Below are 14,494 nucleotides of genomic sequence, written 5' to 3'. Positions count from 1 at the left end.
CATGATTTATAATCCTTTGGGTATATAGCCAGTAATGGGATTTCTGGGTCAAATGGTATTTCTGGTTCTAGGTCCTTGAGGAATTGCCACACTGTCTTCCACAATGGTTGAACTAATTTACACTACCACTAACAGTGTAAGAGGGTTTCTATTTCTCTGCATCCTCACCAGCATCTGTTGTTTCCAGACCTTTTAATGATCGCCATTCTAACTGGTGTGAGATGGTATCTTGTTATGGTTTTGATTTGCATTTCTCTAATGATCAGTGATGATGAGCTTTTTATCATGTTTGCTGGCAGCATAAATGTCTTCTTTTGAGAAGTGTCTGTTCATATCCTTTGCCCACTTTTTGATGGGGCTGTTTGTTTTTTTCTTATAAATTTGTTTTCTTGTAGATTTTTTTCTTATAAATTTGTTTTCTTGTAGATTCTGGATATTAGCCCTTTGTCAGATGTGTAGATGGCAAAAATTTTCTCCCATTCTGTAGGTTGCCTGTTCATTCTGATGTTAGTTTATTTTGCTGAGCAGAAGCTCTTTAGTTTAATTAGATCCCATTTGTCAATTTTGGTTTTTGCTGCCATTGCTTTCACTGTTTTAGTCATGAAGTCTTTGCCCATGCCTATGTCCTCAATGGCATTGCTTAGGCTTTCTTCTAGGGTTTTTATGGTTTCAGGTTTTATGTTTAAGCCTTTAATCCATCTTGAGTTAATGTTTGTATAAGATGTAAGGAAGGGGACCAGTTTCTGTTTTCTGAATATGGCTAGCCAGTTTTTCCAGCATCATTTGTTAAATAGGGAAGCCTTTCCCCATTGCTTGTTTTTGTCAGTTTGTCAAAGAGCAGATGGTTGTAGATATGTGGTGTTATTTCTGAGGCCTTTTTCTTTCTTTCTTTCTTTTTGAGACAGCATTTTGCTCTTGTTTCGCAAGCCGGAGTGCAATGGCATGATCTCATCTCACTGTAACCTCCACCTCCTGGGTTCAAGCTACTGTCTTGAGTAGCTGGGATTACAGGCATGTGCCACCACACCAGCTAATTTTTTGTATTTTTAGTAGAGACAGGATTTCACTATGTTGACCAGGCTGGTCTCAAAGTTCTGACCTCAGGTGATTCACCCACCTCGGCCTCCCAAATTGCTGGGATTACAGGCATGAGCCACCATGCCCAGCCAGTGAGGCCTCTTTTCTGTTCTATTGGTCTATGTCTCTGTTTTGGTACAGTACCATGCTGTTTTGGTTACTGTAGCCTTGAAGTATAGTTTGAAGTCAGGTAACATTATGCCTCCAGCTTTGTTCATTTTGCTTAGGATCGTCTTGGCTATTCAGGCTCTTTTTTGGTTCCATATAAAATTTAAAGAAGTTTTTTCTAGTTCTATGAAGAAAGTCAGTGGTAGCTTGATGGAGATAGCATGGAATCTATAAATTACTTTGGGCAGTATGGCCATTTTCATGATACTGATTTTTCCTATCCATGAACATGGAATTTTTTTTCCATTTGTTTGTGTCCTCTCTTATTTCCTTTAGCAGTAGTTTGTAGTTCTCCTTGAAGAGGTCCTTCATGTTCCTTATAAGTTGTAGTCCTAGGTATTTTATTTTCTGTGTAGCAATTGTGAATGGGAATTTACTCATGATTTGGCTCTCTGCTTGTCTGTTATTGGTATATAGGGCCTATTTTCTATTAACCTCATTTTTCATGAAGAGGCTGACCATTAAGGTGCTTTAGAGATGTTCCTTCAGCATCCATATCAAAAATCTGGCTAATCACTTATTGAATTCTTTATCACTTGGAGACAAATGAATTTTCTAAAGGTGCAACACAGTGAATAAATAAATCCTTTCTTTTTGTTACAAATGTACCTCTTTCAAGATTTAGATTTTGTCTTGTTGCAATTAAAACGTACTGAAGAAAAATCTAAAATGAGGAGTTAGCTGAATGTTAATTTCTTACAGGATTGTTTACATATGAGTGAGTCAAGAGCTATCTGATTTTTTAATAGTATATTATCCTATCTCATGGTAATCAAATTCACAAGGGACAGATTGATAAATCAAAAGGATAAGCAACCAATTGTTTCATTTTGTAATCAACTTTAGAGGAAATAGTTAGGTGTCACTGCCTCCAATAACCAAATCAGGGTTTGTTTGTTTTTTCCAAATGAGCAGTTTGAGGGGATTATTTTGAAACTACAGTTTGATCAATTATCCACAATGATGAAACAAAGCAAAGTGATGACCACCTTTATCTTTATAAATGCTTTGTTTTACAATGTGTTTTTCTGATATAGCTAGACCAGGTTTGGGGGGATGAATATTTGTATGTGGGTATACATTCTTTCTGCTTTCACTTTCAGTTTCCTGTATCCTTACAGTTTTTTTTAAAACACCAACTCAAACCAGGCTTACATTTCTAACGTGTGTCTTATAAACACTATAAAGTTGAGGTTGTTTTTTTTTTTTTTTATCTTGACTGGAATTTTGTGTCTTTAATTAGAGCATTAAGTTCATTTTCATCTAATACAGGCACAATATATTCTTAGATTTGCTTTCTGTTTGTTCTGCCTGTTGTATATTCCTCTCTTCAGTTGCCAGTTAGTAGTTTCTCTGTCTTGGTGTTTTAAAGATACTCTTTCACTGGCTCCATACCTCCACTGTTGCTGTTAGAAAACCATCTTTCTGCCTGTTATTCCTTTGAAAGCATCTTAGCCTGGGTTCACCAGAAATGTACTTGTAGTTTATTTTTGGAGGTGATACCAGGAAATAAGAGTGGAGGACGAGGAAAAGTGGTTAGGAAACGAGAGATACAATTTTTCCCACTAGAGCACAATCTCGCTGAGCCCCTCCAAGAAGCCATGTGAAATGCGTCTTAAAATTGTCCAACAGAATAACAGAAAATGCCTCAGAGTTAGCCTCACAAAGGAAAAGAAAGGTTCCCAGCCGCCATTAGTCAGAGGTTCCCCCTTGGCTTGTTAACTCCTTGTACTTTTCAGTTGTGCATATCTAACTGCAGAATAGGTTTCCACGGGCAGCCAAGATGCAGGGATAGACAGAACCTGACAGAGAAGGAATAAAGCTTGTGGTGCTAGAGTTGATGTGAGACCCTATTAGGTTACAAATGTGTGAAGTGTGTTGCCAGAATTGGCTAGAATAAAAAGTAGGGTACTGCAGGTTACAAGAGATGTTGAATAAGTAAATAATCCATCTTTTCTCCTCTGGCTGCTTTTGAGATTTTTCTTTGTCTTTTGTTCTGCAGTTTTACCATGATGTATTTAAATGTGAATTTTAAAACGTATTTATTCTACTTGGAATTATTTGACTTTATGAATCTGTGGGTTGGGGTTTCCACAATCTTCTGAAAATTATTAGCCATGTCTTTTCAAATATTGTCTGTGCCTCATCATTTTTCTCCCTTTCCTCTGGGATTCCAAATAAACATGTTCTCATTCTATCTCCTGGAATTCCACTTCAACATATATTAGACCATCTGATTCATCTGCCATCACGTTTACCCTCTTATCAATATATTCTCTCTTTTTATCTCTCTGTGCCATGTTTGGCTCAGATATTTCTCCTTTAGGTCACTAAAATAATTTCTTTTTAACATTTTTTGTTTCTTTTGAGACGAGGTCTCACTCTGTCACTGAAGCTGCAGTGCAGTGGTGCAATCATGGCTTAGTCTTCTGGATTCAAGCAGCCTCAGTATCCTGGGTTCAAGTGATCCTCCCACCTCATCCTCCCAAGTAGCTGGGACTACAGACACACACCACCACACTTGACTAATTTTTTTTTTTTTTTTTTTGTAGAGACCAGGTCTTGCCACGTTTCACAGGCTAGTCTCAAACCTCTGGGCTTAAGTGATCCACCAACCTCAGCCTCCTAAAGTGCTGGGATTACAGGTGGGAGCCATTGAACCTGGGACATTATTTCTAATATGATATTAAACCCACTCACTGAGTTCCACATATCAGTTATTTTCAGACATTTTATTTGGTTATGTAACAAATTTTGTGTTTAACTTTTTAGTTTTCTGTGACCTGGAGATATTTCATGCTTTTTTCTTTTTTATTAAATTTTATTTTTGATTCTGTATATAAGCATGCTCACTTTTTATTTAACATAGTAACCATAGTAGAAAGTAAAACCAATGTGGGACAGTTAAATATTCCCCTATTCACTATGTTTAACAAATAAAAGGGCACAAAAATATCCAGCTGTTTATCCACACTTGAAATACTGATGGCAATACCATGTTCCTTTTATTTTATATTTATAGATTTTGAAAGAATTTTTTAAATATAATGTTTATATGTCCTCACCTTGCATTCATTCACTTTTTTAAAAACCTTTTTCTTTTAGAGCAGTTTTAGTTTTACAGAATTACTACAAAGATAGTACAGGGAGCTCCTAGTCATCCCACACCTCGTTCTCCCTGTTATAAATATCTTACTCTTGTGTATTTGTCATAGTTACTGAACCAATACTGATACATTATTATTAACAGGAGCTCATATTTTCTTTACATTTCCTCAGCTAATGTTCATTTTCTATTCCAGAGTCCCACCAGGAATAGTACATGATATTTAGTTGTCTTGTCTCTTTATGTTCTTAATTGTGATCATTTCTAGACTTTCATGGCTTCTGATGCCTTTGAAAATGTTGAGGATTACTGCTCAGATATTTTGGAAAATGTCAATCCACTGGGATTCACCTGAGATTTTTCTCGTAATTAGCCTGGAGTTAGGTATTTCAGGCATGAATATCACAGAAGTAAAGTGACATTCTCATTGCATGTAATCATCAAGGGCGCATACAATCAATATGACATGTCACTGCTGATGTTACCCTTCATCACGTGGCTTGAGATCGTGATCCTCTGCTGTAAAGGTCCTCTTTATTCTCCCTGTCCATGTTGTTCTCCTTGGAAGTAAGTCACTCTGTACAGTTATACTTTACCTTCTTAAAGAAAGGAGTGCCTACATAAATATTTTTGGAATTCTTCTATTATGGCAGACTTGTCTTATCCCTGATTTATTTATTTATTTATTCAGTCATTTATTTATATCAATATGGACTCATGGATATTTATTTTATGTTTTGAGTTATAATCCAACACTAATTTATTTATTGGGAGCTATTTTAGTCAGCCCCTGTATCTCTTTTGACATTCTCTCATCATTGTGTGGTTTTATTGTTTGGTGCTTTTGTTGTTTTCTTTGTTATTAACACTGTCTTACTGGCACTATAAGATGCTCCAAACTAATCTTGTATATTTCCTGCATCATAGCACCTGCAGCATCTTATGTTCCCAGTCCTAGAATCAGGCATTTCTTCTAGGAGCTCTAGGCCCTTTTGGTTCTTTTATTAGAGAATGGTATTAGAAATCAAGATCGGGGTACTAGGTGTGCTTATTGCTGTTTAGTTGTTTTCCTCTGTCAGCTGTCAGAGCAAGGAAACATGTGTATACTAATCCAAGCACATCTATAAATTTTTCTGTATTTAACTATATGTATTTATATTAAGCTAAATGTGAGTTTACACAGATGGCTTCAACCCTAATCTATGATCACATTAATTATTCTGGACTCCTTCCTTGCTTATCTATAATCTTCTACCTTAAGAAGTTAGATTTCCACTATCTGCCATCCATTTGCTTAACATGTCTGTTTTCAGCATACATGTTATTATTAGTCAGCTCAGGTGATCATAACAAAATAACCATAGACCAGGTGACTTAGAAAACAGAAATTTATTTCTTCACACTTCTAGAGGCTAAAAGTTTAAGATCAGTGTTTCCTACCGGCATTTAGCATGAAGAGGTGTTGAATTTTATCAAAGGCGTTTTCTGCATCTATTGAGATAATCATGTGGGTTTTGTCATTGGTTCTGTTTATGTGATGGATTACATTTATTGATTTGCATTTGTTGAACCAGCCTTGCATCCCAGTTATAAAAGCCAACTTGATTGTGGTGGATAAGCTTTTTGATGTGCTGCTGAATTCAGTTTGCCAGTATTTTTTAAAATTATTATTGCACTTTAGGTTCTGGGGTTCATATGAAGAACATGTAGGATTGTTGCATAGGTACATTCATGGCAATGTGGTTAGCTGCCTCCATCCCCATCACCTATATCTGGCATTTCTCCCCATGTTATCCCTCCCAACCTCCCTACCCCACCGCTGTCCCTCCCCTAGTCTCCACCAACAGACCCCAGTGTGTGATGCTCGCCTCCCTGTGTCCATGTGTTCTCACTGTTCAACACTTGCCTATAAGTGAGAACATGCGGTGTTTGGTTTTCTGTTCTTGTGTCAGTTTGCTGAGAATAATGGTTTCCAGGTTCATCCATGTCCCTATAAAGGACACAAACTCATCGTTTTTTATGGCTGCCTGGTATTCCATGGTGTATATGTGCCACATTTTCCTTGTCCAGTCTGTCATTGATGGGCATTTGGGTTGGTTCCAGGTCTTTGCTATTGTAAGCAGTGCCACAATGAACATACGTGTGCATATGTCTTTATAATAGAATGATTTATAATCCTTTGGATATATACCCAGTAATGGGATTCCTGGGTCAAATGGATTTTCTATTTCTAGGTCCTTGAGGAATCACCACACTGTCTTCCACAATGGTTGAACTAATTTACACTCCCACCAACAGTAGAAAAGGGTTCCTATTTCTCCACATCCTCTCCAGCATCTGTTGTCTCCAGATTTTTTAATGATCGCCATTCTAACTGGCGTGAGATGGTATCTCAGTGTGGTTTTGATTTGCATTTCTCTAATGACCAGTGAAAATGAGCATTTTTTCATATTTTTTTGGCCTCATATATGTCTTCTTTTGAAAAGTATCTGTTCATATCCTTCGCCAACCTTTGAATGCGTTTGTTTTTTTCTTGTAAATCTGTTTTAGTTCTTTATAGATTCTGGATATTAGCCCTTTGTCAGATGGGTAGATTGCAAAATATTTTTCCCATTCTGTTGGTTGCCGGTTCACTCTAATGATTGTTTCTTTTGCTGTGCAGAAGCTCTGGAGTTTAATTAGATCCCATTTGTCTATTTTGGCTTTTGTTGCCAATGCTTTTGGTGTTTTAGTCATGAAGTCCTATGTCCTGAATGGTTTTGTCTAGGTTTTCTTTTAGGGCTTTTATGGTGTTAGGTATTATGTTTAAGTCTTTAATCCATCTGGAGTTAATTTTAGTGTAAGGTATCAGGAAGGAGTCCAGTTTCTGCTTTCTGCACATGGCTAGCCAGTTTTCCCAACACCATTTATTAAACAGGGAATCCTTTCCCCATTGCTTGTTTTTGTCAGGTTTGTCAAAAATCAGATGGTTGTAGATATGTGGTGTTGCCTCCTCAGAGGCAAAATGTTTTGTAAATGTCTGTTAGGATCATTTAGTCTGAAGTGCAGTTTGAATCCAATGTTTCTTTGTTGATTTTCTGTCTAGAGTTCTGCCCAGTGCTGAGAGTGGGGTATTGAACTGTCCAACTATTATTTTTATTGAGGTCTATTTCTCCCTTTAGATATAATAATATTTGCTTTCCATAGCTGGGTGCTCCAGTGTTTAGTGCTCATAACATTTCTAAATAATGTTATATCCTCTTGCTGAACTGATTTCTTTATTATTATATAATGAATTTCTTTGTCTTTTTTAATGGTTTTTTATTTAAAGTCTGTTTTACCTACCATAAGAATAGCTACTCCTGCTCACTTTGACTTCATTTGTGTGGAATATCTTTTCATATGCCTTCTCTGTGAATCTGCATGTATCTTCACAAGTGAAGTGAGTTTCTTATAGGCAATATATAGTTGGATTGTATCTTTCTTTAATCCACTCAGCCAGTCAATTACATTTAAGTGGAAAACTTAATTCATTTACATTACATTCAAGGTTATTATTTATAGGTGAGGACTATTCCTGTCATTCTGTTAATTTTTTTCTGGTTCTTTTGCATAACCTTTGTTCCTTCATTCTCTCCTATTATTTATCTTACTGTTTGCAGTTTGGTGGTTTTCCGTAGTGGTAACATTTGACTCCTTTCTCTTCCTTCTTCGTGTTATTGATATACCATTGAGTTTTATGCTATAGTGTGTTTTCATTTAGGTAGACATCACTTCCAGATGTAGGACTTCCTTAAGCATTTCTTGTAGGGCTGATCTATTGGTGATAAATTCCCCCAGTTTTTGCTTATCTGGGAACGACTTTATTTCTGTATTTTTGAAAGATAGCTTTGCTAATTATTGCATTCCACACTGACAGTTTTTTTTTTTTTTTTTTTTTCTTTTAGAACATTGACTATATCATCTCATTCTCTCCTGGCCTAGTAGTTTCTGCTGAGAAATCCACTGTTAGTATGAGGAAGATTCCCTTATATGTGACTTGACACTTTTCTCTTGCTGTTTTTAGAATTTTGTTTTTGCCTTCATTTTTTGACAGTTTGAAATTCATGTGCCTTGGAGAAAACATTTTTGGGTTGAATCTATTTGGAGATCATTGAGCTTCCTGTGTCTGGATATCCATACATCTTGCAAGACTTGGGAATTTTTCAGCAATTACTTTGTTAAATAGATTGTCTATGTCTTTGCCCATCTCTTCTCCTCTGGAACCCTAAAAATTCAAATATCTGGTTGCTTCATGGTATCCCATATGTCATATAGGCTTTCTTCATTCTTTCTTATTCTTTTTGTTTATTTGACTGGGTTATTGCAAAAAAAAAAACAAACAAACAAACAAAAAAAACCTGTCTTTGAGTTCAGAAATTCTTTCTTCTGCTCCATCTATTCCATTGTTGGAAGAGTTCTGTTTGATCTTTTAAAAAAAAAAAATCTATCTGTTTGTTAAGTCTCTTATTCAGATGTTGAATTGTTCTCTTAATTTCTTTTTATTGTTTATTTGTGTTCTCTTGTATCCCATTAAGTTTCTTTTTCTTTTCCCTCTCTGAGTTTCTTTAATATCCTTATTTTCAAGTCTTTTTCAGACATTTCTTAGATTTTTGTCATTGTTGTTGGGATCTGCTACTAAGAATTATTGTGTTCCTTTGGAGTAGTCATGTTTCCTGCTTTTTTTTTTTTTTTTTTTTTTCTGAGATGGAGTCTCACTCTGTCGCTCAGTTTGGAGTGCAGTGGCATGATCTTAGCTCACTGCAATCTCCGCCCCCCTGGTTCAAGCAATTCTCTGCCTCAGCCTCCTGAGTAGCTGGGATTACAGGTACCTACCACCATGCTCAGCTAGTTTTTTGTATTTTTAGTAGAGACAGGGTTTCATCATGTTGGCCAGGCTGGTCTTGAACTCCTGACCTTGTGATCCACCCACCTTGGCCTCCCAAAGTGCTGGGATTACAGGTGTGAGCCATTGTACCTGGCCGTTTCCTCACTTTTTCATGTTTCCTATGTATTTACATTGGTGTCTGTGCATCTGGTATAAAAGTTGCTTCTTTCAGTTGTATAGATTGGCTTTCATAGTGGAAGACATTTTCCTTTGGGTATATCTTCAGTGTTGGCTAGGTAGTTGCTTTGGCATTAATTCTGGATGGGCACAGTAGTGTAGTCTCTGCATGATTTCTTCAGCTATAATCAGCATCAGTGATGTCTCTGAGTTTTTCAGTGGCTTAGACTGTGGTTGTTATTGAAGGCTATGGTGGGGCTTTGTTGCAGACAGGAGAACCAGGCAGGCTGGTCCCTGGACACCAGTGGTGGGGACAGCTGGCTAAACATGCAGCTGGCCCCCTGGCAGCCTAGTAGTAGTAGGCCTGAGTGGACCAGTTCTTGGGCCTCCAGGTGGCTTGCTTGGGTGCTGGCAGTGGCAGGAATGGGCCAGATGGGTGTCAGGTCCTCAGGCCTGACATGGACACCAGCAGTTGCGGTGGTGGGCCAAACTGGCCAATCCCCAGGCCCCCAGGTAGCACACGTGTGGGTGCCAGTGCCAGTGGCAGGTTGGGCAGGCCAGTACCAAGGTCTTCAGTAAATCCACATGGGTGGGAGTGATGGGCAGGACAAGTCTATTCTCAGGCCCCTGAAAGGCATGCATAAGTGCCAATGGTGTCAGGCAGGGCAGAACAATCTCCAGACCCCTGAAGGTTATATGTGAGAGTCAGTCGTAGCAGGTGGGGCAGATCAATCTCCAGGCCGCTGAACAACATGTATATACATTAGCAATGGCAGTTGGGGTGAGTTGATCCCTAGGCTTCTAAATGATGCATGCAGGCACTGGTGAAGGTGGAGGTAGGCAGGTCTGACCTGTCCTTATGACTCCAATGGTGCGTATAGGTGCCAGTTGCACGGGTCCTTAGACAACCCAGTGCCTGGGTCCTTAGACAACATTCTGGGGCACTGGTGTTGGTGGTGGCAGTGGACAGGTCAGACCCACCCTCAGGCCCTCTGATGGTGTGCATGGGCACTGGCAGTGGTGAGCAGGGCAGGTGGATCCCCAGGCCTCCAAACAAAAAATGCGTGCAGGCTCAACTGGTGCAAGCTGTAGATTGGGTATAACCTCAGGTCCTCCCATGGTGTGTATGGCCACTGGCTGTGGTGGGTGGAGCAAATTGATCCCTGTGCTCCTGGGACCATTTTTTCATTAAGCTGCTTGGTGCTATTTTTTATTGCTCAGGTTTAAGTTTTCTGTATATTCTGGATATTAATATTTTATCAGATATGATTTGAAAATATTTTCTTCTATCCTGTGGATTGTCTTTTTATTCTATTAATAGGGACCTATGATGCACAGAAGTTTTTAATTTTAATGAAAGCTATTTTTCCTTTTGTTGCCTGGGACTTTGGTGTCATATCCAAAAAATCATTGCTAAATCCAATGTCATTAACATTTTTCTTTATGTTTTCTTCTAAGAGTTTTGTCATTTAGCTCTTGACATTTCAGGAATTCACTATTGATAACACCCAACAGCTTGGTTGGATGCTGAGTTAAATAGCCACTTTCAAAGCATGGGATACTGTATGATTCCATTTCTATAACATTTTAGGGGTGACAAATTGTAATAGAAAACAGATAAGTGGTTTTTAGTGGTTAGGATATGTGGGCAGTTGTGAATCCTAAGTGGTAACATGATGGAGTTTCTTCTTTGTGATGTATTCACTCTTGTGTTCTATTTGTGGTGGTAATTGCGTGAATCTACACGTGTGATAAAGTTTTACAGAACTATGCTAAATAAATAAATAAAAGAGTGCCTGGAAAACTTGGTGAAATCTGAATAAGGTCTGTACCCAAGTTAATAATGTTGTATCAGCATCAGTTTCCTGGTTTTGACAATGCATTAGGATTATATAAACTATTGCCACTGGGAAAAGCTGGGGAAAGGTTACATGGAAACTTCTTGTGAGTCAAACAATTTTGAAATAAAGTAATTTAAAATCCTCTTTAAAAATCTCTTCAATATTTGGCTATTGTACTAAGAATAAAATCTAACCTGTTTTCCAAAGCATACAGTGCTTAGCATGATGTAGCCCTTGCCTATCTTTTTTCTCACCTTAACTACTTACTAGTCTCCCCCTTCTACTATACACGAGCCATCATTTTCCTGTCAATACCTTAAACATAATAACGCCTCTCTTACCTCAGGGACTTTGTAACTGTTGTTCTTTCTGTCTAGAATGCTCTTATCACAGCTGTCTCATGAAAGATACATACTCTCCTCTAGGTGGTAAGATTTTTTCATTATTCGTTCAACAAATATTTATAAATGCAGGTTTGAGAGGCAAAGCCTCAAGGCAGCAGTGTAGTTTTGAACATATTGGTTTGAAGTGCTTCTGAGACAGCTGTAAGTCACGATTAAGAATCTAATTAGATCCGCTAATCTAGAACTAGATATAAAATTGGGAAATGGCTTACAATTTGATGAGTTGTACAGGAATTGGTTAGTACTTGAAGCCATGTGAGTGAAATCAGATCACCTAGGAAGAGAATATACTCTGAGAAGAAGGGCCTAAGGCCAGACCCTGGGAACCATTAATACAGCAGGAGGGAGTGGTAGCATGGAAGCCACGTAAAAGTGTTTCAAATGGGAAGATTCATCCAATGTATCAAATGCTGCTAAAACATCGGGTAAGATTAACAGAACAATGTTTATTAAATTTAACAGCAGGTATAGCCATACATTGATGCTATAACTAGAAAAATACTTTTAAAAATAATTATACAGGCTAGGCATGGTAGTTCACACCTATAATCCCAGCACTTTGGGAGGCTCAGGCAGGAGGAATTGCTTGAGGCCAAGAGTTCAAGACCAGCCTGAGAAACATAGCAAAACCCCATCTGTACAAAAAAATACCAAAATTAGCCAGGCATGGTGGCACACACTTGTTGTCCCAGCTACTCGGGAGGCTGAGGTAGGAAGATTCCTTAAGCCTGAAAGGCAGAGGTTGCAGGGAGCTGTGATCGAGCCACTGTGCTCCAGCCTGGGTGGCAGAGTAAGACCTTGTCTCAAATGATAATAACACAAAGATTAGCAGTAATGTAATTGTTCTGTCATAGATCACTAGAAATAACATAAGTTGATATAATTCTTTTATAAATTATTTTGGTAATATGTATCAAGAGAGTTTTGTTTGTTGTTTTTAGAGATGGGGATCTCACTCTATTACTCAGGCTGGAGTGCAGTAGTGTGATTATAGCTCACTGCAGCCTTAAATTCCTGGGCTTACATGATCTTCTTGCCTCAGCCTCCTGAGTAGCTGGATCTACAGGTGTGCACCATCATGCCAGGCTAAAAGAGGTGTTTTTTTGTTTGTTTGTTTTGGAGACAGAGTCTCTCTGTTGCACAGGCTGGAGTGCAGTGGCATGATCTCGGCTTACTGCATCCTCTGCCTCCTGAGTTCAAGTGATTCTCCTGCCTCAGCCTCCCGAGTAGCTGGGACTACAGGTGTGAGCCATCAGGCCCAGCTATTTTTTATATTTTTAGTAGAGACAGAGTTTCACCATGTTGGCCAGGCTGGTCTCAAACTCATGACCTCAGGTGATCCACCTGCCTTGGCCCCCCAAGTGCTGGGATTACAGGTGTTGAGCCACTGTGCCCGGCCTGAAAGAGTTTTTAAAGTGTGTATAACTTTTGACCCAGCAATCACACTTCCAAGAATCTTATCAAAAGAAATAGTCCTAACCATGGAAAAGACTGTATATCTGATAATGTTCCTAGTAATAATATTTACCAATAGTGAAAAAATAAAACCACCAAAATGTCCAATACAGAAGAATTAAGCAAACGATGATAATTCACTCAGTGAAAAATTATGCAGACATTGAAAATGATGTTTACAGACAACAGGAATGTAAAACAGTAGCCTGACCTTGGTGAAGCTGAAGAAAATGCTAATGTGGTTTTTGCCTTTTTGATAATTTCTATGTGTTATTTTTTTCCATGTTTATAAAATTATCTTTAATGAGCATGAATTACTTTCTTAATCAAAAATATATTTTTTTAAGCTTGTTTATATGATTATTTTAACTTTTCTTGATATTTTTCCTATAATCTTCTTATATGTGTAATTTATTATATGTTACTTCCATCTTACTCTTTTCTACATTAAGAATGCTTTATTTCCTCTTTCCTCAGCAGTTACGCAAAAGATAGTTGTATTTAAAATTCTGAATAGTGAATATGATTTTCAGAAACAAAACTATATTATTTTTTATTAGGTAAACCTATATCTCTCTATGAATATCATCAAATGGGCTAGGTACGGTGGCTCACGCCTGTAATCCCAGCACTTTGGGAAGTGGAGGCAGGTGGATCAGCTGAGGTCAGGAGTTCGAGACCACCCTGACCAACATGATGAAACCTTGACTCTACTGAGTTAAAAATATATATATTAGCAGGGCATGGTGGTGTGTGCCTGTAATCCCAGCTACTTGGGAGGCTGAGGCAGGAGAATTGCTTGATCCTGGGAGGCAGAGGTTGTAGTAAGCCAGATTGTGTACTCCAGTCTGGGCAACAGAGTGAAACTCTGTCTCAAAAAAAAAAAAATTATCAAATGAATATTCTTCATAAAGGCCTTCCCTGACCATTATTCCTACTTCTCAAAATAGGTTCTACTATCAGATAATTCCATAGTCCCCATAGCTGCCCCTTCTGACACTCATGATAACAACCTTTAAGGTTCCTTTGTGGATGGATGCCATGTTTTTAGAAAATTAAACAAAGTCAGTATTAGAGGATTAGGACAGAAAGAAGCTATGGAATTCTAGACTAGCCCTCATCATCTGGTTTTTTAATTCTAGAAATTTCATAGGGGAGCTTTTCAGATCCATCTGATTCCTAAGAGCATTTTTCTTAAAAGTCCCCCAGATATCATTTGAAACCTGCCTTGAAAGAGTATGTCATTTTGAAGGTAAACTCATGTAGTAAGAATTCTAACAGATTAGTTTTAGAAACTCTACTATGTATTTCATTGAGATTAAAACTAGCATTATTTATTTAATCATCCCCATAGTTTCAGTTCATTCAGGATTCTGATTATGTGTAGAGTTTTTGATGAGTTGGAAACTGTATTATGACT

General features: G+C 37.9%; 1 protein-coding gene across 1 annotated transcript in view; it reads left to right on the top strand.

The window, feature by feature from the left end:
• The window catches only part of CATSPERE (catsper channel auxiliary subunit epsilon), a 163,516-nt gene that overhangs the window by 37,069 nt on the left and 111,953 nt on the right, over positions 1–14,494 (top strand). The window lies entirely within an intron of this gene.

The sequence above is a fragment of the Sapajus apella genome, unplaced genomic scaffold, assembly GCF_009761245.1.
Source record: "Sapajus apella isolate SASKATOON/1434 unplaced genomic scaffold, GSC_monkey_1.0 scaffold49, whole genome shotgun sequence".
NCBI lineage: Eukaryota > Metazoa > Chordata > Mammalia > Primates > Cebidae > Sapajus > Sapajus apella.
The sequence above is the reverse complement of the archived record's forward strand: the minus strand, read 5'-3'. Positions and strand labels throughout refer to the sequence as shown.